The sequence below is a fragment of the Maniola jurtina genome, chromosome 8 (assembly GCF_905333055.1).
Source record: "Maniola jurtina chromosome 8, ilManJurt1.1, whole genome shotgun sequence".
Lineage (NCBI taxonomy): Eukaryota > Metazoa > Arthropoda > Insecta > Lepidoptera > Nymphalidae > Maniola > Maniola jurtina.
In genome coordinates this window covers 12,744,330-12,769,126 of record NC_060036.1, presented here as the reverse complement: position 1 = coordinate 12,769,126, position 24,797 = coordinate 12,744,330, and the positions used below count along the sequence as shown (strand labels likewise).

The window sequence follows — 24,797 nt, the reverse complement described above, 5'->3', positions numbered from 1 at the left end:
ACTATGGACCTCATAAGTAAGCTCAACAATGGACTTCATAAGAAAGCTCAACAATGGACCTCATAAGAAAGCTCAATTATGGACCTCATAAGAAAGCTCAACTATGGACCTCATAAGAAAGCTCAACTATGGACCTCATAAGAAAGCTCAACTATGGACCTCATGAGAAAGCTCAACTATGGACCTCATAAGAAAGCTCAACAATGGACCTCATAAGAAAGCTCAACTATGGACCTCATAAGAAAGCTCAACTATGGACCTCTTAAGAAAGCTCAACTATGGACTTCATAAGAAAGCTCAAAGTCACTCAACGGGCGCTGGAGAGAGTTAATCTTGGAGTTTCTATACGCTATTAAAATAATATAAACAGTCTTATATTTCCCACTATGCAATAGCAGTGGAACCCGCAATTCACTGGGCAAACATTTTAAAACCACGTCGTTTGTCCGCGGGCATGATTTTTCATATATTTAACGTCAGAAATCCATTACCAGCAAACTCGCCGCTGCCTCGCCGCACTCAAAGCAAATACGCCCATAAAGCCGGCCATACACTTACACTTTACAATTTACATGGTAGGTACTCTTTTAGGGTTCCGTAGCGTGTAAAGTCAAAATAGATGATTAATAATAATAATCAAAAAGTGTATAATGGTTCCTATTTTCATTAAGTTATCGATTGTTGAATATGCAAGATGTAATTTATGAAAGGTGACTTAAAGCTACGAGGGTTTCAAACGCGCTCTGGTCTGAGAAGAGCACACAACACTCAGATGGGTATTCTTAGCCGTCTAAACCTAAGAACCCGAGTTTCGTCCAGTCCGTCTGTCCAAGTGTCACAGTCATTTTGATAATAAACTATAAGCGCTGTAAAGTTTAGTAGGTACAGTAATTGAAACCCGTAAACTTTAGACACAGAGGCATATTTAAATTTTGAAAAAATTTACTTTCAGGGTAGGTACGTACCTACCTCCTGAACATGCTCAAGTTGCTTCAATAACACTTTATCATTGCATATCTAGGTACTATGTATTCCGGGTGTAACACGCTAGCAAAAACTTAGCGTTGTTATTATTACATACCTTAACACAATCCAATAACAATAACCATTTACCTTACCTTGTAGTTTTAGTGATTTAGTATTTTTCAAACCCGCATTGTATAGCGCGCAAACCTCGGGTCAATGCCCGTCCTCCAACGCGGCATTCACTTCGAGTGGCCTATATACGGAACGTTTGACCTCTAGTGTCAGTCAGATGTTTTATTTGAACTTTTAAGAATTATATTTTTTCGTATTTTTTTTTGTGGTATCATAACAGTAATCATCACTACTATTCATCTGTCTTCATTTTTGCTAGCGTTCTGAATACACCCTGTATATCTATGCTACAATGCTTGACTTGGGTACAATTCAGTGACATATTGAACCTACCTTTCAATGTCCTCAGGTAATGCATAACGCGATCCATCATTTAGGTATTTCAACGTCAGGAATCCATTACCGAGTCGCCGATACGGCGCGCCACACTCTTAGCAAATGTAATCATTATGGCGGCTATACACTGTCATACAAAATGTACTTGCATAATTTTTTGGGTTCCTTACCCCAAAGGTAAAAACGGAAACCTCATAGGAGCTCTTTGTTGTCTGTCTGTCTGTCTGTTTGTCCGTCTGTCGGTCTGTCAAGAAAACCTATAAGGTACTATCCGGTGACCTAGAATTATGAAATTTGGCAGGTAGGTAGGTCTTATAGCACAAGTAAACGAAAAATCCGAAAACCGTGAATTTGCTGTAACATAACAAAAAAAAAATGTGTTCATGAACAAATAATTAATTAGAATTTTCAAAGTAACATAACTATATCATGTGAGGAGGGGAAAGATTTTTATTTATATTTATACATAACCGTTTTTGATTTATCATGCAGTGTCGGAAAAAATACCCGAGTATGGAACCCTCGGTGCGCGAGTCTAACTCGCACTTGGCCGGTTATTTTGTTATAATTGTTTTTATTATTTTGTGAATTTTACCGCATTGCAATTACTACACGTCTACAGAAGCCTTTAGATAGCCATGGCGACTTTTTCGTAGACGAAATGCTAAAGGTTATCAGAAATTATTTTTCACGTCAAAGGCAGGTAGCTAATGGAAAGAAGCCCAGGCATTAAGAGGGCTCTCTCCGTCACTCGTTTCATACAATCGTAGGTCCAATTTCATTTGAATATTAAGCAACCAAAGTCCATGAAATTTTGCAGACATATTCTAGAAACTAATATCTATGTCTGTGGTTTTCCAGATTTCTGTTAAAATATTCGGTTTCAAAGTTACGCGGTCTTAAAAATTTTCATGCAAATCTTTGAGCCCCTGTAATTTTAAAACTACATATTTTTAGAAAAATCGAAAACACCACAGACACAGATATTAGTTTCTAGAATATGTCTGCACATGGACTTTGATTGCTTAATATTCAAATGAAATTGGAACTACGACTGTATGAAGCGAGAGACGGAGAGAGCCCTCTTAATAATGTAGCCAGGGAAATGATACGGTCTCGGATTTTAATGCAATAGAGTGACCGGATTTTTCAAAGAGTCAGGAAAATGTAGTTTATTTGGCTTACCGACTTTTAGTTTGCTATTTTAGAGTTACGTATTAAAAAATTGTTAGTAAAAAAAGTGTCTGGTGAGAGGCTACTGCCGTGGCTAGTTAACTGTCACCACCCTACTGACTAAGCCGTGCCACCAAGCGATATAGCGTTCCCGGTACATTGCCCTGTGAAACTGATAACTGATGGGTTTAATAATAAAAAACTTTGATATCCCTGCTAAGTTAGTTCGCTTCCATCTTAGACTGCATCATCACTTACCACCAGCTGAGATCGCAGTCAAGGGTTAACTTGTATCGGAATAAAAAATTAAAAACCAGCAAACTGCGAGCGAGACTCACACACGAAGAGTTCCGTACCCTCGTATAAGATATTACACTTTTTTTATGACGGTCATATTTTTATGATTTTTTTGTTAACTCTCTACCTCTCACTACCTATACACGAAATACAGACTGCTGATGAACGGCCGCGGACGAATGGACGGACGAACAGCGGAGGCTTAGTAATGGTCCCGATGACACCCTAAAAAGCAGCCTAATATAAAAACAACACTTTTTTTTAAGAATATTAGCCATGCTAATCATGACTGATACTCCCCTTTTCTCCTCCAATTAAGCGTAAAGCTTGTGCTATGAATGGGTACGACAATAGTGCATCGGGTGGGGTTTGACCCGCCAACCTTTCGGAATTCAGTCCGCTTCTCAACCTTTGAGCTATCGAGGCTTTGTAACTGACTGACAGACAACGTACAGCCTAATCTGGTGGAACTAGAAACTTGTGCATGTAGGTTCTCTCTACGTAAACGCAAAAAAGGGTTATGAGAGATTCCAGCAAAACTTGAAGGGTATTATAGAAGCAGGCGTTATTTTGCGGAAGTCCATGATATACAAGGAACCAAAAGCTTAATTTGCTATAATCCGCCAAACCAACGAAATCTGTATGGTGCAACATGCAGCATGTGACATGCACCGCCCGCCCTCCCACTGATAAACGTGCAGGAAAAGCCAACCACCAAGCAAGCCACACGCACCACCACCACGCAGCACCACACAAATTCCAACACCACTCGACGCGCGTTTCGCCCCGACACCGAAGCATCCTCAGGAGATGTAGGAGATGTAGACCTTACTATGTTCCTTGTAAAACTTGAAGCCACGCGAACGAAATCGTGTGAATCAACTACCAAATCACTAAAGTAAATTCCACATACACATCGAGGGATAAACTATAAAATAAAGAATTTCAAAACGGAAAAGCCATCGGTATGTATCTCACGTAGGTGCAAAAACACCGGTATAAACCGGAGTGGAGCGGAGCGGTGTTGTGGTAGTAAATCGACGCGGGTACAAGGGGCAAATCCTTTTACAAGATTTACTGGCGGGATTCGGCTGTTCGTTTCGTTGTTGCGCCGGCTATGTATCGGCGACTGGCCCAAGAGACAAGCGTCAAGGGATTTTTTTTTAACCCCCGACCAAAAAAGAGGGGTGTTATAAGTTTGACGTGTGTATGTGTGTATCTGTGTATCTGTCTGTGGCATCGTAGCTCCTTTACTAATGAACCGATTTTAATTTAGTTTTTTTTGTTTGAAAGGTGGCTTGATCGAGAGTGTTCTTAGCCATAATTCAAGAAAATCGGTTCAGCCGTTTGAAAGTTAACAGCTCTTTTCTAGTTATTACTGTAACCTTCACTTGTCGGGAGTGTTATAAATTTTTAATTTACACTTGTCTACAAAAATATTTAAAGGTGAAAGATTGCACCCTATATACCCTTTACAAGCCCAAGTGACGAGCGTCAAAAGTATAGAAAGCTAATTTTCAAAAATATATAAGGCCAAATTAATTATCTATTGTTACTCATGCATCGGATTTTTTCTACCGCTCCTCTGGTTCTGAATCTAAAAAAAAAAAACAAAAGTTGAAAGTCAGTAACGTAACGTAATGTATGATTCCACTGGTTTTACAGCTGACGTTTATTTTATTTTATTTTTATAACTTGATAATGTTTAAGGTTCATAGTTTATATTTAGTTTAAAGGATTACTTTTCTTTTTTTTAATCCTAATAATTAGATAAAGTTGAAAACTAAAACCCGTTTGCGATCGTCTTTGCGAACGCTGAAATATTATAGTAAAATTGTTTTTCTGTCACTTGGTATATTTTAGTGTTGTAGGACATTTATATTTATGAACTCAAAATTTTTTCTCTTTCATTTGGCACCCCACTCGATACAATAGCAAAAAAAAATTTTCGGAGACCCCCACTTTTTTTCATGTAATATCCGTTAGGTCAATTTTTGTCTAATAAAATGTAGCTTATGTCGCCCGGACCTTTAAAACGAATTGATTGACATCTCATTCATCAAAATCGGCCCAGTAGTTTAGGCACTACGGTGGAACACACAAAATCTGGATACAAACATACACACATACATACACTGCTAAAATCATAACCCTTCCTTCTGGCTTTACCGCAGTCGGGTGAAAACCAAGTTAACGCTATGCTCTTTTCCCTTGTACTACAACAAAGCCTAAAAAGTCTTAGACCGGAGTCAAAGCTCAAATGGAACAAAGGTATCCTATTGCCGTATTTTTTATTTGAGGTCAAGACCTTCGAACTGAGATTTATCAAGATTTATGTACTTATCACTAATCTTTTTGTTTAGATGATTACGTGGGTTTCATACTAACATTTTACATGGAATATGTTTTATTCTAACGTTTTTAGTGTTCTGTACCTTACTGACTGACTGCTGAAAGATCAAGCTGAAATTTAGCACTCAGATAGTTATTATGACTTAGATATCCACTATGAAAGGATTTTTGAAAATTTAATCCCTAAGGGGGTAAAATAGAGGTTTGAAATTTGCGTAGTCCACGTGGACGAAGTTGGGGGCATAAGCTAGCTGACATGTCTATGGTATCATGTGTCATTGACCTCGCCTGATATAGTACATGTAAAATAAGACCGTTAGTAAATAAATATAAGCGTTTAGCGGCAAAATTTGTACACCAATGAAACTTTGTATAATAACTTTATCTTGCCACTAGAAATGAGGATCTGCTGAGTCCTACCAAAATTTAGAAGTCTTACCCCCTCCCAGGGGATATGAGTAGAGGCCGGGGAAATTAAATAAAATGCACATTTTAGAAACTAAGCGAGTGAGGTGTCGGTAATTTCGTAGGGATCTCCTCATTTCTGATTTGATCACGTAGAAAAACTCCATACTGCGATTATATCCATACTTCCATACTAATATTATAAATACAAAAGTGTGTCTGTCTGTCTGTCTGCTACCTTTTCACAGCCTAACCGTTTAACCGATTCTGACAGAATTTGGTACAGGGTTAGCTTATGTCCCGGGGACGGACATAGGCTACTCTTTATCCCGGAAAATCAAAGAGTTCCCACGGGATCCCTAAAAACCCATTCGCTTAACCGATTTGTATGAAAGGTACCGAGATAGCTTGCGTCCCTGTAAATGACATAGACAACGTTTCATCCCGGAAAACCAAACAGTTCCCACGGTATCTTTAAAAACCTAAATCCACGCGGACGAAGTCGCGGGCATCCTCTAGTACCCCATGTAATATGCACGTAACATGTCTATGGTATAATGAGTCATTGCCCTCGCCTAATACACTTGATAGCAAGAATGGCTTGGTATTCCGATACACAGGTGCAGATTACTGCGGCTGAAGGCCGCCGGCGCTCATTATTTTTCTCATTAGCACCGCCCTGTCTACTGCGATTAAAGATGATGAGGGTAGATAAAGCCGCGTTCATATTGCATACAGAAAAAAAGTATAAAGATAATTTTTTATAATGTATAAGATAAAGTTTCAGGAGGTTATATGTTTTAAATCTTATGATTTTTTTAGGTTTGAATAATGTACGGTCGGCCTCAGAATTCGAGTAGCAATTTTGCAAAACTATTGCATCAAAAACCTGTCACACTTACTTAACACGCCACCCATAACGCATTGCATAATCGTGCCACGCCAATATGGTCATCATTAAAGTGCTAAGCGACTTACGGCCTTTGACTCTACAGTATCCGTATTGGTTTCTCTGGATAAGCGTTAGCTTTGGAGCTAAAAACGATAATAAGTTAGTTTTACCTTTCGCATCGCTCTGCTACCGCAGGAACCTACCAGCTACAACTCAATTAAGCGTTATGCCTGTACCTACCATTGCACACTTTTCGATTGTCAATTATCGAATTTGTAAAATAATAATTGATGTATCAATTATCTTACACTAGCTGATACCCGCGACTTCGTTCGCGTGGATGAAGGTTTTTTAAAATTCCCGTGGGAACTCTTTGATTTTCCGGGATAAAAAGTAGCTTATGTGCTAATCCAGGGTATAATCTATCTCCATTCTAAATTTCAGCCCAATCCGTCCAGTAGTTTTTGCGTGAAGGAGTAACAAACATATACACACACACACACAAACACACACACACACACACACACACACACAAACTTTCTCCTTTATAATATTTTTCTTACATATCCGAGCTGATAATTAATTACGTAAACTTAGAACTAGCTACGACTAGGGTTCCAAACGCGCTCAGACTTCAGTTTTAAAATACTATACTTACCTATATAATTTATGTATTTATTATATTACAACCCTTAACAAGCCTATAGTATAATAAATATTTAAAATATAATATATCATCGTATCCTACGAATTGCGACACTGTTACAAAAGATCTACTTTTCAGAAAAAAATAAAACGCCACTCCGGCCGTTGTGGCGTTATTTGTAGGATACGACGATGTGTAGGTAAGTATAGTATCGCGAATAAAGTATTTTAATTTATTCATGAAGTTGAAGTCTATCATATCAGGCATCTACAATCTGTTTATTAAAGCCAGACAAAGCCAGACAAAGCCTCTTTTGTAACTAAATGCGGGTTCGACGCTTTCACGATACACGCGACTTACTGCCTCATTAAGCCTGAAACACACAACGCGCGACGTCGCGTTGGAGCTACGCTTTTCTCGTACCTAATCGCCATTTTTAACCGCTGACCCAAAAAGAGGAGTGTTACAAGTTCGACGTGTGTATCTATGTTACTGTGTATCCGTGTATCTGTCTGTGGCATCGTAGCTCCTAAACCAATGATCTGTGTATCTGCGTATCTGGCTATAGCATCGTAGCTCCTAAGCTAATTAACCGATTTTAATTTAGTTTTTTTTTTTGTTTGAAAGGTGGCTTGATCGAGTATTCTTAGCTATACCTAATCCAAGAAAATCGGTTCAGCCGTTTGAAAGTTATCAGCTCTTTTCTAGTTTTCTTATAGAGGTTTGGGAGCAACGATGCTACAGACAGATACACATACGCAAGTCAAACTTATAACACCCCTCTTTTTGGATCGGGGGTTAAAAAACAAAGCTTATCAGACGTGTTCATCGTCAAACGCAAAAAGGTCACAATAATAAAAAAAAATTGAGCCACGATTTTTGCACCAGAGTGAAGAGCGGGCATTAGCGTGGTTTGTATATTTCAGCGTTTGGCGGCGGCTGCAGAAACTAATGACGTCATCAACTATCAACCATTAGTTACATGTCTAGCGGACGTCATAGCTCAGTTTGCTTTGGTGCATGAAACTTCCAAATATAGAAATACTAACTGACGCCCGCGACTTCGTCCGCGTGGATTTAGGTTTTTCAAAATCCCGTGGGAACTCTTTGATTTTCCGAGATAAAAAGTAGCCTATGTGCTAATCCAGAATATTATCTATCTCCATTCCGAATTTCAGCCAAATCCGTCCAGTGGTTTTTGCGTGAAGGAGTAACAAACATACATACACACACACATACACACAAACTTTCGCTTTTATAATATTAGTATGAAGTATGACTAGTGGTTACCCGCCAACTTATTTCTAGTTTTTAGCTCAATTTGTTTTTTGCTAGATAATAATAGTCGGCGTTCGGAAAAGTGCCTACGTGAAGGAAAATGAATGAATATACTTTTATTGTACACCACAAAATTTATACAGAAAAACACATATAAAGCAAAACAAAATATAGGCAGGTCGGTACTATTTGGCGGCCACATCGCTACCTAGCGAACTCTTCCAGGCAATCAAAATGTCGTGAGGAAACCTGCAATGTATGATAGTTCTCCATAATGTTTGCAAAGACGTGCGGAATCCGCACTGGACCAGTGTGGTGGTCTACTTCCTAAGTTGACTAAAGAGTAGACCCATGCAGGCCGAGGCGATAGATTGAAACAATGATGAAAAAAAAATATTTTAACTAGCTACTGCCCGTTACTTCATCCGAGTGGATTGAGGTTTGTAAGAATCCCATAGGAACTCTTTGCTTTTCCAGGATAAAAAGTTTCCGGAACGTAAGCTACCTTTGTACCAAATTTCATATAAATTAGTTAAATGGATTGGCTTTTAAGAATCCCGTAGGAATTCTTTAGTTTTCCGGGATAACAAGTAGCCTTTGTCCGTCCCCAGGATGTAAGCTAACTCTGTACCAAATTTCATCTAAATCGGTTAAGCTGTTGGGCCGTGGAAAACAAGCAGACAAACAGACACACAACCTTTCGCATTTTATAATAATATTAGTAAGTATAGAAGAAGCGTGGAGGATTTAAAAATAATAATATGACCATTGTGAACGCGGGCTTACATACCGCCTCGTTAAAGACTAGCTGGTCGACGGATTAAGTTCTAAATATTTCTAATCTAGGATCATGTTAATAAGGACTGATAAATGGCGTCTTAGGACGGACGCTCGTACCTACTTATTAAAAGCTGAAGGTTTTACTGAAAAGATTAAAGACGTTTTTTTTATTCAGATACAAGATACCCCTTGACTGGAATCTCACCTGGTGGTAAGTAATGCAGTCTAAGATGGAAGCGGGCTAATCTGGAAGGGATATGGCAGTTTTTACTAAACAGTAAACACGTTTTGTTTCTACACGACATCATGCCGGAACGCTAAATCGCTTGGCAGCACGGCTTTGCCAGTAGGGTGGTAACCAGCCACGGCCGAAGCCTCCCGCCAGACCAGAAAAACTTCGTACACACAAAATTTTACTACGTGCCTTTCGATAAGACTTGCATACTGACACCCAAAATTAACGAATAATTCGTGGATATTCGACAATTTTAAAAATTATGTTCGACAAATTTTATGTTTTAATATATTCAAATTATTAAACTTAATTGGAATTAAAATAATAATATAGTAAAATAAAAATTATTATTATTTTAAATTGATGATCAAGTGAATACAATGAAAGTTTTAACTCATAGGGAGAATTAAAACCATTATTAAAATTAATGAGTCGCTACACAGAAATCTGTCGTTGAATAACATATTATAATGACTGTTTCATATTATAATGACTGTTTCTACTAAAAGCCTTTTTGTAGAAAAATTATTAATAATGCGCGCATTTTCAGTAACTACAGTAATATTTTATTATTTCCTGTTATAGATAAATCGACTTCAGCAAGATAAGATTAAATAAAAAACTGGCCAAGTGCGAGGCGGACCTCGCTCTTATAGAGTTCCGTACATAATTATATTTTGGTCACAGATTATAAACTACTTTACGAACGTTGTTTTTAGTATTTTCTATTTTTATTTAAAGTATGGTATGTGGTACATAATATACCATGTAATATAAATTTCATATCCCTGACTAGTTTAGTTTTTGAGATAGACCCGTCACAAAAATGGTGCAAAACTGAGAACTATGACAGCCTTCCATTTCTTTATTTTTTCAGATAAAAAAGAACAAAAAAATATTCGTAGGTAGTTACACTATTCAAAGAGCTCTAGACAATGATATCCCATAAGCTAGAGCAAGAAAAAAAATTGGGCTCCTTTGTTATTTCACCTATGGGAGACCCCTGAAAAACAATTTCATTTAATTTCTAATTTAATATTCAGTTTTCGGTCAACGTTTTACGACAAATACCACTCAACTTGTAACTCATTTCATCTACGAACTAGAGACCCGTGATAATACGCAGATAAACTTTCAACTTTTATAAAATAACGAAGGTCTGGCCCTCGCTGGCTCTCTCTCTACAAAAGTAAGTATCTTAAACAGGGCTCACTCCGTCACTCGTTTCATACAATCGTAGTTCCAATTTCATTTGAATATTAAGCAACCAAAGTCCATGAAATTTTGCAGACTATATTCTAGAAACTAATATCTATGTCTGTGGTTTTCCAGATTTCTGTTAAAATATTCGGTTTCAAAGTTACGCGGTCTTAAAAATTTACATACAAATCTTTGAGCCCTTGTAATTTTAAAACTACATATTTTTAGAAAAATCTAAAACACCACAGACACAGATATTAGTTTTTAGAATATGTCTGCAAAATTTGCTTTGACTTTGGTTGCTTAATATTCAAATGAAATTGGAACTACGATTGTATGAAACGAGTGACGGAGAGAGCCCTCTTAAAAGACACAGCATAAAAGGCAGGTGAATAAAAAGTAACAGTGGAGCTGTAAGACATAAAAACTCATCTCATTACAGTAACAGTCGTAACGTTATCCTAATGAGAAAGTAATGAATTTTCAGCCCCATCCAAGCTTCATCATAAGCTCGGACGCTACCTTCAGTACGCCTTACATTCATGTACCAATTTCTTAGTGGACGAGGTAAAATTCAGCTTTTAGCTTTTATGTCCCTACATGAAACTTATGGATCTTGTCATTTCTGCTTCAAGCATAGCTCCAACTCAAGCATAGCAGGTGCACCAGAGTAATCGACACAGCTCAACTCAAAAGCTGAAGTGCCAATAGCATGAAGCAGGGTCCAAAGGTGCCGCACCGTGACGAATGATTAATGAACGCGTGTGAATAGCTACCTCGCATCGGAAAAAGCAACTTTGAGAGACCCTTCATTAGGTGGAGACGTAGTGGAGACTCACTTTTTTTATTTTTAATGAACTAGTTCAACGGTTGAACTAATCAGTTGAACTAGTGAGTAAAGAAATCTTCAGTGCGTTGATGATGAAATAATTAAACGGCACGAGTTCCTTCGTAAAAATTAGTTTTTATTTTTCTCACAACATAAGATAAACCACATTAACAAAACAGTCTTGACGTATATCTTTTGAGTGAAGGTTTTTTTTCTTATTTCAAAATAATTGGAATACTCTTCCGCGATCTGTGTTTCCTACCAATTACAATCCGACAAACAAGAGTGAATAGGCACCTTCTAGGTAAACGCGTCCCATCTTAGACCACATCATCACTTTCCATCAGGTGTGATTGTGGTCAAGCGCTTACCTATAGTGAATAAAAAAAAAATCATTTATTTTTAAATAAGTATGTGTGTAACCTACAGTGGGAACGACCGGGATAAATGATATCAAAAGAGTCGTAGGAAGCCGCTGGGTTCAGACGGCGCAAGGCGCAAGGCAAAACGTGTAGAAGTCCCAACAAAAGATCTAGGTAAGTATCCAACCGTGAACATAAAACATACAAACACACACACACTTATAGATAGAGATACTTATCACACTTCACACTATCACAATTCACACTAATATTAGAAAGGCGAAAGTTTGTGTGTATGTGTGCGTGTGTGTGTATGTTTGTTACTCCTTCACGCAAAAACTACTGACGGATTTGGCTGGAGATGGAGATAGATTATACCCTAGATTAGCACATAGGCTACTTTTTAGCCTGGAAAATCAAAGAGTTTCCTTGAGTTTTTTTTAAACCTACATCCACGCGAATGGGGAACGCGGGTATCAGCTAGTTTTTCGTAGTTTGTCATATCCAAACTATCATTTGCCTCTCACATCGACGCTCCCTCATTACGTTCTCACGGTTTAGCCGACAAATTTCCAAAGCCTCTGGATTCCGCGCGAAAGTGAAGTTAATTTCCCCACCGTAGTTACCTACATGCGGCACTCGTTTCACACTTTTTGCCGACTTAAAGGCTTTTGTGCGCTCGAACTTTTTATCAGAAGCCTTTGCTTTGTAACCAAAACTGGTTAGTTTTTTGACGCCACAAAGTATAACGAGCGAGACTTATTTAATAACAAAAGTGAAAGAATGTTTCATAAACACCGTATTTATTATATTTATTAAGAAGTGGCTTCGTCAGCAATTATCCACTAGAGGATGCTCGCGGCTTCGTCCGCGTGGATTTAGTTTTTTTAAGATCCCGTGGGAACCGTTTGATTTTCCGGGATAAAAAGTTGCGTATGTCAATTACAGGGACGCAAACTACCTCGGTACCAAATTTCATACAAATCGGTTCAGCGGATGGGTTTTTGGGAATCCCGTGCGAACTCTTTGATTTTCCGGGATAAAAGTAGCCTATGTCCGTTTCCGGGATATAAGTTAACCCTGTACCTTTCGTCAGAATCGGTTAAACTGTTGGGCCGTGAAAAGGTAGCAGACAGACAGACAGACAATAAAATGATCCATAAGGGTTCCGTTTTTCCTTTTGAGGTATGGAACCCTAAAAATTAAAATCTCAACTCAATTTTGTTAACCATCAAAGAAAGCCATCAGCGCGTAGCAGTCGCCCGTTATTCCTGTCACGTCAAGCCGCCATGCCTCCGATCCTCGAACACAGCGCGTTATTATTTGAGGACCTTGTTGGCGCAGTGGTGAGCGCTGTGAGCTTATAAGTGAGAGGTCCCGGGTTCGATTTACAGGGGTAGATTGGGAATTTATATTTTCTAAATGGTCTCTGATCTGGTCTGGTGGTCGGCCGTGGCCCTATTAGATATTGGAACCCTATAAGGTAATGTTGGAGTGGAGACCGCGTACCGGTAAGCGCAGTGTGGGACGACCTCCAGCCCGCTGGACCGATGACCTGAAGAAGGTGGCGGGGAGCGGGTGGGTGAGGAAGGCGCCGCCGTGTTTGGTGGCGCGCTCTTGGAAAGGCCTATGTCCAGCAGTGGACGCTTACAGGCTGATGGATTGGATTGGATTGGAAGGTATTATAGTTGTACAGATTTCTAACGGTCGAGAATGTTCAAGTACTGGTATTCCCACGGGTACGGGTATTCACATAACTACGAGCTATTTATAGACTTAAATTCCTTAGTAACTGAGCATTCTTAGTACACCGAATGGCATTTTATACGCTGCAAATTTATGCTGTCCCAGTATTTGCAGCGGTGTCCAAGCAAATTAACTTGTTTGGAGCTCAAGGATGTGGGTCAACTTTGTTCCCCAGCTCGCTTGTACTGCACAGAATATTACGACGAATTTCTCTTTGAAGCAAGACACTTTGTTTTCGGTTAGTGGTATGGCGTAAGCGTGGCTTAAGTGTGAGCTCTAGAATTTATTTTAATACAAGTGTACCTAAATTAAAAATTTATAACACCCCCGACAAGTGAAGGTTACAGTAACTAGAAAAGAGCTGATAACTTTCAAACGGCTGAACCGATTTTCTTGGAGTTTGGCTAAGAACACTCCGATCAAGCCACCAAACAAAAACTAAATTAAAATCGGTTCATTAGTTTAGGAGCTACGATGCCACAGACAGATACACAGGTACACTCGTCAAACTTATAACACCCCTCTTTTTGGGTCGAGGGTTAAAAATTTTAAAAGACCGTGAGGCAACATAAAAGCATTAATTAATTTTGTATGTTATTTGCCAACAAAACTTTCAGTATTAAAAATGTGGGCAGTATCGCAAACAAAGTAAAAGTCACGTAAGTTCCGATCTTTGCTGAGCTTTTTGTTGCCACAGACAGACGCACAGACAGATACTTTATATACATAACAACCTAATCTAACATAACTTCAAACTTATGAAGTTATACAACATTCACCTACAGTAACAAGTATCACTAGAAAGTTCGGAAATATAATTTGCCCAACTATAAATACGTATATAGCTAACGTTCCAAATAAACAAAAACAATCATCCTACAATCTCTCGCCATCATACAGATTACTTCACTCGCGATACAAAGGGTATATTATCATCGGGACTAATGAGTGAAGTAATGGAGCTCTTTACCTCAGGCGTTGAGGTGCTTAGGGCTGGGAGGGCTTTAAACTGCCTTCAGTAGGTACTTTGGAAACACATACATACCTAAATATCGTTGTATAAAAGCAATCCATACTAATATTATAAATGTGTCTCTGTCTGTGTCTGTCTGTCTATCTGTCTGTCTGTCTGTCTGTCTGCTACCTTTTCACGGTCCAACAGTGTAACCGATTATGACGAAATTTGGTACAGGGTTAGCTTATATCCCGGGGACGGACATAGGCTACTTTTTATCCCGGAAAATCAAAGAGTTCCCGCGGAATTCCAAAAGACCCATCAACTTAACCGATTTGTTTGAAAGGTACCGAAGTAGCTTGCGGCCCTGTAATCGAAATAGGCAACCTTTTATCCCGGAAAATCAAACAGTTCCCACGGGATCTATAAAAACTAAATCCACGCGGACGAAGTCGCGGGCATAGTAAGTAATATTTAACATATTTATTTTCTTAACCCTGGCGGAGAAAAGAGTGTTCAATATAACTTTATAAGCTTTATCCCAAAGCTTGTATGACAGACACGCCCCACATGAAGTAAATAAATGAATTTGAATTATTACATTGATGGACTATAATATACGATTTCTATCGATAAATTCATTCGTCTGTTCATTTGAATTGTTTTAATTAATGAGCATAGGAACCTGAAATGTCTTTATCATCGATAACGCTTCAACGAGCCACACAGTCAACGCTATTGATAACACCAATTATTTAATTGCCTACTAAAATTTTGTTATTCTGTCGTTAGGAATGGTTTACTGACCTTTACTACTACTGTGATGCTGGACCTACGATTGCCGACCTGTTATTGATATTCGGCCATTTTGGCGCTGTCCGCTAAAAGCAGCAGTGAGCGTCATGTGAGTAGACCCTGTATACACGGAACTAAGTGTTAGTGATGAGACATCTGTCAACATAGTGTCAACCCGAAGACCATTGCCACAAAGTGTCAATTTTAATTCCCAGTGCGCTCCGTTGGGCGCTTTGACTTGGTACAAAAAATAACTATTGAACACTTTTCCAGCGTACTGGTATAATGTCCATATCAGTGAAATTATCTATCAATATTAGTTATATTATGTTAGTACTTGCTTACCCGTGACTTTACTATCAATTCCCCACATACTTACCCATTTATAGGGTTCCCTTATAAAACAAATAAGAAAGTAGGTAAGAAACAAGATATTCGTACGTTCTATGGTTCTGGAGAAAAATACAAAAATAAATCAAAAAGTTTTATGTAGCAGTCTTTGTTAAATTATGATTTGTGTCGACAGGATAGCGTAATAAAAGTGTTCCAGATTTCTTGCGGGATGACAAGGGACGAACCCAGGCGAGTCTAAATACCTATTTAGTTGCCAGAAAAATATTATTATCCTTTTAATATTATCTGAGCATTGATCGGAAATTAGAACAATTATTCTTAGGGTTCCATACCTCAAAAGGGAAAAAGGAACCATATAGGATCACTTCGTTGTCTGTCCGTCTGTCTGTCGTGTTTGCCAAGACCCGTCAAAGGAATCAAAATAAGTAGGGTACTTCCCATTGGCCTAGAATCATTCAAGGCTGGTAGCAATATCTTACAGCACAAGTGAAGGGAAAAATCCGAAAACCGTGAATTTGTGGTCACATCACAAAATACGGAACTCTAAAAATATTAAAAAGTGTTATTTCATGTACAATGGTATGGAATCTTTTGTTTTTTCAGGATTCCGTACGCGAAGGGTGCTAAGTGTTAACGGGACCCTATTAAGTCTCTACTGTCCGTCCGTCCTTCCATCCGTCTATCAGTCAGCGTGTTGTATCTCGTGAACCGTAATAGGTAGAGAGAGTTGAAATTTTCACTGAATATATCTTTCTATTGCTGCTGTAACAGTAAATTATAAAAATTTAAAATTAACAGCCATGAAATTTAAAAATGTACTTGTGTATGTGTGTTTGTAACTGTACGATGGTACGGAACCGTACCGTGTGGGAGTTCGACTCGTTATTGACCGATTCCTTTACAATGCTCACTTCTTACGCCTCGCACTAAGATTGACTATTAAGACTATTAAGCCACGAGCAAAATTTCCCTCTATCATACGAGACCAAAGCCAATTTAATAGATAGAAAATAATAAACAAATTACTCGTTCGTACTGTATACCTGAGTAATTGAATTTTTTGGATTTTCCATTAGCAGTAATTTGTATACCTACATAAAATTGCTATGTACCTACATAGCATACAGTAGGAATAATTAATTAAATCTACTCCACTGTCCGATTCAGTTCGGCAGTGTGTGAATTTTCACTTTGTCGACACAATGTTTCCCTGCATGGAATTATTTCACAGCTTGGCAATCACACAGTTCCGAAAATACTGTTATATTGAACTATACTGAATATACTGAATATTTTTAGACACTACTGTTATACTGAACTATACTGAATATTTGTGGACGCTACGGTATAGATGGAAGCTTCGTTAGTCCTGCATTAGTTCGGTTTGGTGTCACAAGCACACAACTGTGATCACTGACAATTACTCCAACATCAATGTCTGTAATGATGCCGGAGTATCCACAGGTTTATGTCATTTTTGTCTTAGCACATTCCCTTAGCACAATATTATGATATTGCGCCAACTATCATGCACCATGTCTAAACTTTAAAAGTAAATCGCACTATCATCACACTTAATATTATAAAGGAGAAAGTTTGTATGTGTGTGTGTATGTTTGTTACTCCTTCACGCAAAAACTACTGGACGGATTGGGCTGAAATTTAGAATGGAGATAGATTATACCCTGGATTAGCACATAGGCTACTTTTTATCCCGGAAAATCAAAAAGTTCTCACAGGAATTTTAAAAAACCTACATCCACGCGAACGAATCGCGGGTATCAGCTAGTGCATTATAAGCATTTTAAATCATGAAACCGAATAAAGTTGTGTAGCTAAACTAGAGAGCATATACTTATAGACATTTTCAATTAAAATAAAACAGTAGCAGAAGAACTGCTGTTGAGTATGTCGCCTCAATATGTGATAGTTTCAGAACTGTACAATTATTCTACTGTGAAATAAGGTTAGACTGTTTATTTTGCCGAAAATGCGTCCATTTTGAATGCAACGCGGAATAAAAATTCAGGTCGCTATGGAGTTATGGTGTTATAAATAAAGTCGTCGGCATTGCAAATTAAATTGAGAATTGAGATATCTCGTATAATATACGCACCAGTAAGTAAATAACTATTTCATTCGTTTTTAGGGTTCCGTAGACCGTACCTCAAAAGGAAAAACAGAACCCTTCAACAGAATAGGATCACTTCGTTCTCTGTCTGTCTGTCCGTCTGTCCGTCGTGTCTGTCAAAAAACCTATAGGGTACTTCCCGTTGACCTAGAATCATGAAATTTGGCAGGTAGGTAGGTCTTATAGAACAAGTACAGGAATAAATCTGAAAAAAAAAGATAACTGTACCAAGTGGGGTATCATATTATGAAAGAGTTTTACCTATTCATTCAAAAACAGATTTTTAATTATTTTTATGCGTAATAGTTTTTAATTTATCGGGGAAAATGTTGGGAAAAATACCCGAGTACGGGACCCTCAGTGCGCGAGTCTGACTCGCACTTGGCCGGTTTTTTTTACTTAATTATTAGATAGGCTTAACTCTGTTACACTGATGGTAAATAGCAAGATTTCAGTCGTACTTAAGCGCATAATATTTTAATAATATCTTCAAATACAATTTCACTCTCACCAGCTGGGTGTCTGGTGCACTTCGTCCGCCCGTTGTGCCAGATCCTTTTTTCGACGCACGTGCAACTGTGGAATTAACTCCCATCGACGGTGTTCCCACTTGATTACAACATGGGGTTATTCAAGGGGTGGACTAACAAATTCCTGAAACTCGGCGGACGGCGGCGGTTCCTCTGGTGCTGCAAATGTTCACGGCTAATCACTTAACATCAGGTGATCCGCCTGCGCGTTTGCTCGCTATTTTTAATTTTAAAAAAACAAATACGGTCCGACATGAATTCTATGCGTACAAAGGTGCAAAACTGGAAACAAAACTATTCTAGCTTTAACGAAGTCTAGTCTTGTATCTCGCATGCAGTCGCAAAGCTTTTGTGATATTGTTGCGTTTTGGGAATCAGAGGGCAGCAGCGTTATTTCGTACTGCATCTCTTGTATGCACCTGGGACGTCGCACTACATACCGGCTCTACAGGATCGAGGTTTCTGTTTGACAAACATGACGTGACGTATCGAAATTCTCACGAACTTTGTTGTAAGGTCTGGCTGGATAAGGATCAAAGTCTACAATGTGTGTGTTTTACCTGTGTTAATTTGCTCAGTGCTAAACTAAGTTATGATATACACACTGCGTCAGCGATCAAGCGTTGGAATATAATATCCCCCCTCTAAAAGTGGATAGAGATATACATGAAACGAGTCGCTGAATTTGGGCGGCGCCAGATCGTAGCGCGTGGCAGTCGATACAAGAGATCTATATCCAGCAGTAAACGTTTAACGGTCGATAATTTTATTGATGTTAATGATTCTCTATGTCTGGTTTGGTCTGGGAGGCTTCGGCCGTGGCTAGTTACCACCCTACCGGCAAAACCGTGCCGCCAAGCGATTTTGCGTTCCGGTACGATGCCGTATAGAAACCAAAGGGGTATACGGGTTTCCGCTACTATCTTAGACTGCATCATCACTTACCGCCAAGTGAGATTGCAGTCAAAGTATAGGAATATTAAAAAAAAGTACTAAATTGGAAGTTGGATCTAGAATGAGCATCCAATAATTTTATTTTAAATCCCTAAATAATGCTTACGTAAACGTAGCATGTACACAAGCCAAATATGAGCCATAAGTGTACCCAGGAAACACAGCAGACTATTTCAAAACCATTTTAGTAACAATATCCACCGGCCGCCTGGCATCCCATAAAAACAAATAGTGGACTGTACGAACCGCGCTGAATGAAATTTCTGCAACGGATAAAGATTCTTCATACATTTTTACGCCTATACTGATGTTACTGGTTTATAATGATATGGGACTTGCTTAGTCTGTGGTCGCGAGGGCCAAAGTGGAAATACAGTGTCCACCATAATGCACATATAAATGAGGGTGTTTCGAAAAGTATCGTTATGCTAATGTAGGGATGATGTTCTGTTTGATATCAATGGACCTTTCGTGCGGAAGAGTGCTTTTTACTCTTCCTTCTTAGTTGATTTACGGAAGGCACGAACGAACCTTCGATTAGGATTTTCGTTAAAAAAACGTTTCGTATTGTTCTCGTAGTAGAAATTCTTTTCAAAAAATCGACTTCCGAAGACACTACAAAGTTAAAAATATTTTTTGTTTCCACACGTATGTTGCAGTCGGGTAACTTCATGCGGCGACTTCTAGAACGCACCGAATACAGAACCCCCTGCTTTTTGGAAGTCGGTTAGAAAATTTCCGAACCATAAAATCAAAAAATATAAAAAACAAAATTTGTTTTTAACCTATGACTAGTATCGACAATATAATCTATACTTACTAATAAATAAAATTGAAGTGTGTCTATTTGAACGGGCTAATCTTCGGAATGGCTAAACCTATTTTGACGGGACTTTCACAGACAAGCAGAAGATTAACCAAGGAGTAACATAGGTTACTTTTTTAACCGACTTTGAAAAATGGAGTTGTATTTTTCTACCTATGTACACTGATATCTCTGAGATTTCTGAACCGATTTGCTTAATTTTTTTTCATCGTTAAGGGAACTTTGCTACATTGTTCCATAAAAAATTTGGATTCCAACTCCTCAATCCTGATGCTGCAGGGGATCTGACCAATCCACGCGGGTAAAGCTGGCATCATCTACTGTAGAATATGCACGAGGATTGTCCAAACAACTTTATATGTATGTATGCTTCATGTTATATTTGTACCAAATAAATACCTCGTCATATCATATTATTGTGTCGTTCATTTTGTACTTTAAGACTTTTGCTGTTAAGAGATTAGTTAGCGAACTGAGGGAAGTTTGTATTGCGTCATTAGAACCATTTATAACGGTTAGAGTAAACAAAAACAGCCCTAATTTTGGGGGCCGTAAGATTGAGATAAGAAGTAAAATATATATCTAGCTGTACTTGTCGAGCAACTTGGTGCCGATACCGCAAAAACAGGTGTAGTTTAACACAGGGCCGTAACTAAGGTTGTGAAATCCAGGGCAAATCACTCCCAAAAAATACAAAGCAGCATATATACATGTGACGCTCATAAAATTAGGACATGGCATATATAAAATTCGTGCTCAGTGATGAGTAAGACAGAAAATACAAAACACACGGGAGCAGAAGAGATAACGCTCTACAAAATGTAATTTATGTATGTTTTTATCCAGATTCTGTGTCCCACCGTAGTGCCTACACTACTGGGCTGATTTTCATGAATGAGGTGTCAATCGATTCGTCGTAAAGATCCGGGTGGTGAGGTATGCTACATTTTATAAAAAAAAAATTAACCTAACAGAAAATCTGTATTATTACTTTCTGACCTAACGGATGTTACATGAAATAAAGTGGGTGGTCTCCAATTTTTTTTTGCTATTGTATCGAGTGGGAGGCTACATGAAAGAAGAGAAAATTCTGAGTTCATAAATATAAATGTACTACATTAAAATATACCAACACAGAACACTACCAAGCGATAGAAAAACAATTTTACTATAATATTTCAGCGTTTATTAAGACGATCGCAGTCGGCTTTTAGTTTTCAACATTATCTTGTTCATTATATTTACCTACCGTTCTGAGATCAGCGCTCCTGGCAGCTTCGCCGGCCAAGCGCTAGCTACGCCCCTGATTGTAAGCCAAGATCTGAGGAGATTTATTGAGAGAGCACTTTTCGGCTCATTAGTTAAGTGGCATTACGTTCGCCTTTGAACAACTTTGTTTACTTCGCAAAAATATACAGCGCGCGGAGTTTCCTTTGTTTGAACAAACTCAAAAAAATTGCTACAACACGAACAGGACTAACTCTATTAGATATTGTTTGTTTCACATTGTAGACCCGTGGTCCCTCCCATTGTCCCTAGGTATTTTAGGGCTCCGTAACTCAAAAGAAAAAAAATGTTGAAAAAAACTGTAACTCGACTACGGAAAAATGAGACAACTTGAACCCGACTTGGTACAAGTAAAATAAACTAAAAAGAAAGAAACAAGATAGGTGCTTAGTGCTATCATCGTCTTGAGTAAGATTCAATACAAATGCCGTGGTCGTGCGTTGTCGACACACGTACATACATACATAGACTGCTAAAATCATAACCCTTCCTTTCGGCTTTGCCGTAGTCGGGTAAAAACGGAATCCTTATAGAACCACTTCGGTGTCTATCTGTCTGTCGGTTTGTTAAGACCCGTCTTCCCATTGACTTAGAATCATGAAAAAGTAACTGCTGAGTTTCTTGCCAGCTCTTCTCAGTAAAATCTTCTTTCTGAACCTGTGGTCAGATATAATTTCTAACATAAGTCACACAAATTATGAAACAAATACATTTCATTTCCTTAAGAGAAGATTCCCTAGCACGCTCCCCAGCCTTCTCCATACAAACGTAGTTTAGTCGTCATTGGAATACTCACCAATCAAACTCAACGGGATTTTATACTTAGATACCTACGTTGTAGAATCTAAAATCTATATTTTAGCAGATTTCCGTAAACAGAGCCAATCTACGTTTGTTTGGAGGGCACTACGAATGAACTACTCTTAATATTTAGGTAAGTGAGTGGCTTACACCCGAGTATAGCGAAACATCATGTAAAGTAAGTAGTAACACAATCCTGTATAGCTGAAGCACTATAGATATTTCAAGAACAAAACTATTTCCCGTCAAAGATAGAACTAAGCGTGTCGAAATAAAATACGGCGCATAAAGATGAGATGCGGGAATAAGGGAATCCTGTAATACGTCACTTGACGGGCGTAGAACGGAAACTGTAGCGTATTTGATAAAAAGCATATCAAAGTCATTTGTCTGTATATTCGCTCGTAACATATAAACTTCTTAGTAAGTTTAATGTGGTTCTTACCATTATTATAATATTTCACGATGAAAGTTAATACTCTATAATAATACATTATTTACGTACCTAAGTATACCTACGTTTATTTAATAGAATAAAGAAGTAAACCTACCCCTACGCTAAAAAAGAGAGAAAAGTCAGTTCTTTTTAGTTAGACTAATTATTAGGAATATGTCATACTAGCGATCCCTAGACTATGCTTGAATAAAAAATATATTATAATACTAGCTGACGCCCGCGACTTCGTCCGCGTGGATTTAGGTTTTTCGAAATCCCGTGGGAACTCTTTGGTTTTCCGGGATAAAAAGTAGCCTATGTGCTAATCCAGGATATTATCTATCTCCATTCCGAATTTCAGCCAAAACCGTCCAGTAGTTTTTGCGTGAAGGAGTAACAAACATACACACACACACACAACACACACACACACACACACATACAAACATTCGCCTTTATAATATTAGTGTGAGTGTGATGTTCTTACGTTCCTGGAATAAGTAGTTTAGGCACTATATGGTGGAACACACAGAATCTGGATACAAACATACATACGTACATTCATACATACAATACACAGACTGCTAAAATCATAACCCTTCCTTTTTTGCTGCAGTCGGGTAAAAAATTGTTTTCAACGTAATTTATATGAGGTATTAATATTTTTCACTCTCGCAATAAGTTACGTTCTCAGCTCCCACAGTAGTTTGACACGTGAGCATACAACGGAAGATATACCGCTCCCCGCAGAGTTCAGGGATCATTTGTACAATTCTTCTGTTGTTCTTGTTGCTAATGTGTATTCTTCATACTATTGCATCCTGTATCTACTGGGTAGAATTTTTAGAACGATCAGGACCTAAATTTCCTAGGTAGTTTAACTGTTTAGAATCGCACATACATCTTTATGCTATAAAAACTCGTAAAAAATATAACAACAAGCATCACAACAAAAAATTACTTAAAAACTACTTTGTAGCAACTCGCTTTTTTAAGACTATAATATTTTTTCTCAAACATGCATGGAATTATTGTCATTATTTTCGAATAAAAAACCGGCCAAGTGCGAGTCAAACTCGCGCACTGAGGGTTCCGATCATCAAAATCGGTTAAACTGTTGGGCTATAAAGCTAACAGACAGACAGACAGATACTCACTTTCGCATTTAGAACACATAGACGCTGGGGTCGCAAGGTGCTGAAATAATGACCTCGCACTGCGTTGGCAGACTCCTTCACTAGGAGTCCGTGTATGGCTGTCATGAAATGGGTTTTTTCAAAGTGTTTAATCGTAATAAATAGTTTAATTTTCTTTCTCACATGACCATTCTCAGAATCTCACTCTTTTAGAAACATCCAGTCTTGCCGTCAATGCATCTTGCTTGTATTTTGTGACAGTTCGTTCTAAGGGGAAATACTTTGGAAATACAGTATTCTTTGCGCTGAGAGTTTGAAAATTGTATATAGTCGTATTCAGTTCCTTTCTACTTCACGACTTCAAACAACGATCTTCACACCTTTTGTGCCAGAGATATACTATTCTTACTATAATAATATAATAATATAGAGATATACTTTTCGCTTTAATAAGTCCTACATACCTACCTACTTTATATATTTAAACTATCTATATATGTATATGTTAGTCTATAACATTATGTAAGCTGCATAATACAGGATGTGATTAGAATTCTAGCAAAAACGAATACAGGTGATAGGTACTACTGATGATTACTGATAGTGATAAGATATCACAAAAAACTCAAAAAAAAACTAATTAGTATTTTTTAACATCTGACTGACGTTACCGTTTTATTTGCAATATTGAGGTCAACGAACGTTGCGTAGATAGGTACCGCGGAGTCAATGGCGCGTAGTAGGCGGGGTACTGTCACCGAGTTTTGCACGCTACGTTCTAATTACACCCTGTATATATAGACCGTAATCTAATATGTAATATGTAGGATTATTAATTAAGTTGTTGGTTCATTGATTAATGAATCACGTGACATAAGGGAGTATGATAACGAAAAAACTGTTCAAGGGCCGGATTCTGTCAACCTCAGTTGACAAAGCGTATCCAAACCCAAAACTGTCAAA

At 38.2% G+C, this 24,797-nt stretch overlaps 2 long non-coding RNA genes across 2 annotated transcripts; one reads left to right on the top strand and one right to left on the bottom strand.

Annotated features, from left to right (window-relative positions):
* Window positions 1-2,713: 2,713 nt before the first annotated feature.
* Window positions 2,714-18,553, bottom strand: LOC123867760. Its single transcript, XR_006796495.1, has 3 exons — window positions 18,362-18,553; window positions 10,344-10,346; window positions 2,714-2,723 (listed from the first exon to the last, which is right to left on the bottom strand). It is a non-coding gene; the product is annotated as an uncharacterized LOC123867760 (long non-coding RNA).
* Window positions 5,554-24,154, top strand: LOC123867756. The gene is made up of 3 exons (XR_006796490.1): window positions 5,554-5,669; window positions 22,645-22,654; window positions 24,145-24,154. It is a non-coding gene; the product is annotated as an uncharacterized LOC123867756 (long non-coding RNA).
* The last annotated feature ends 643 nt before the right edge of the window (window positions 24,155-24,797 follow it).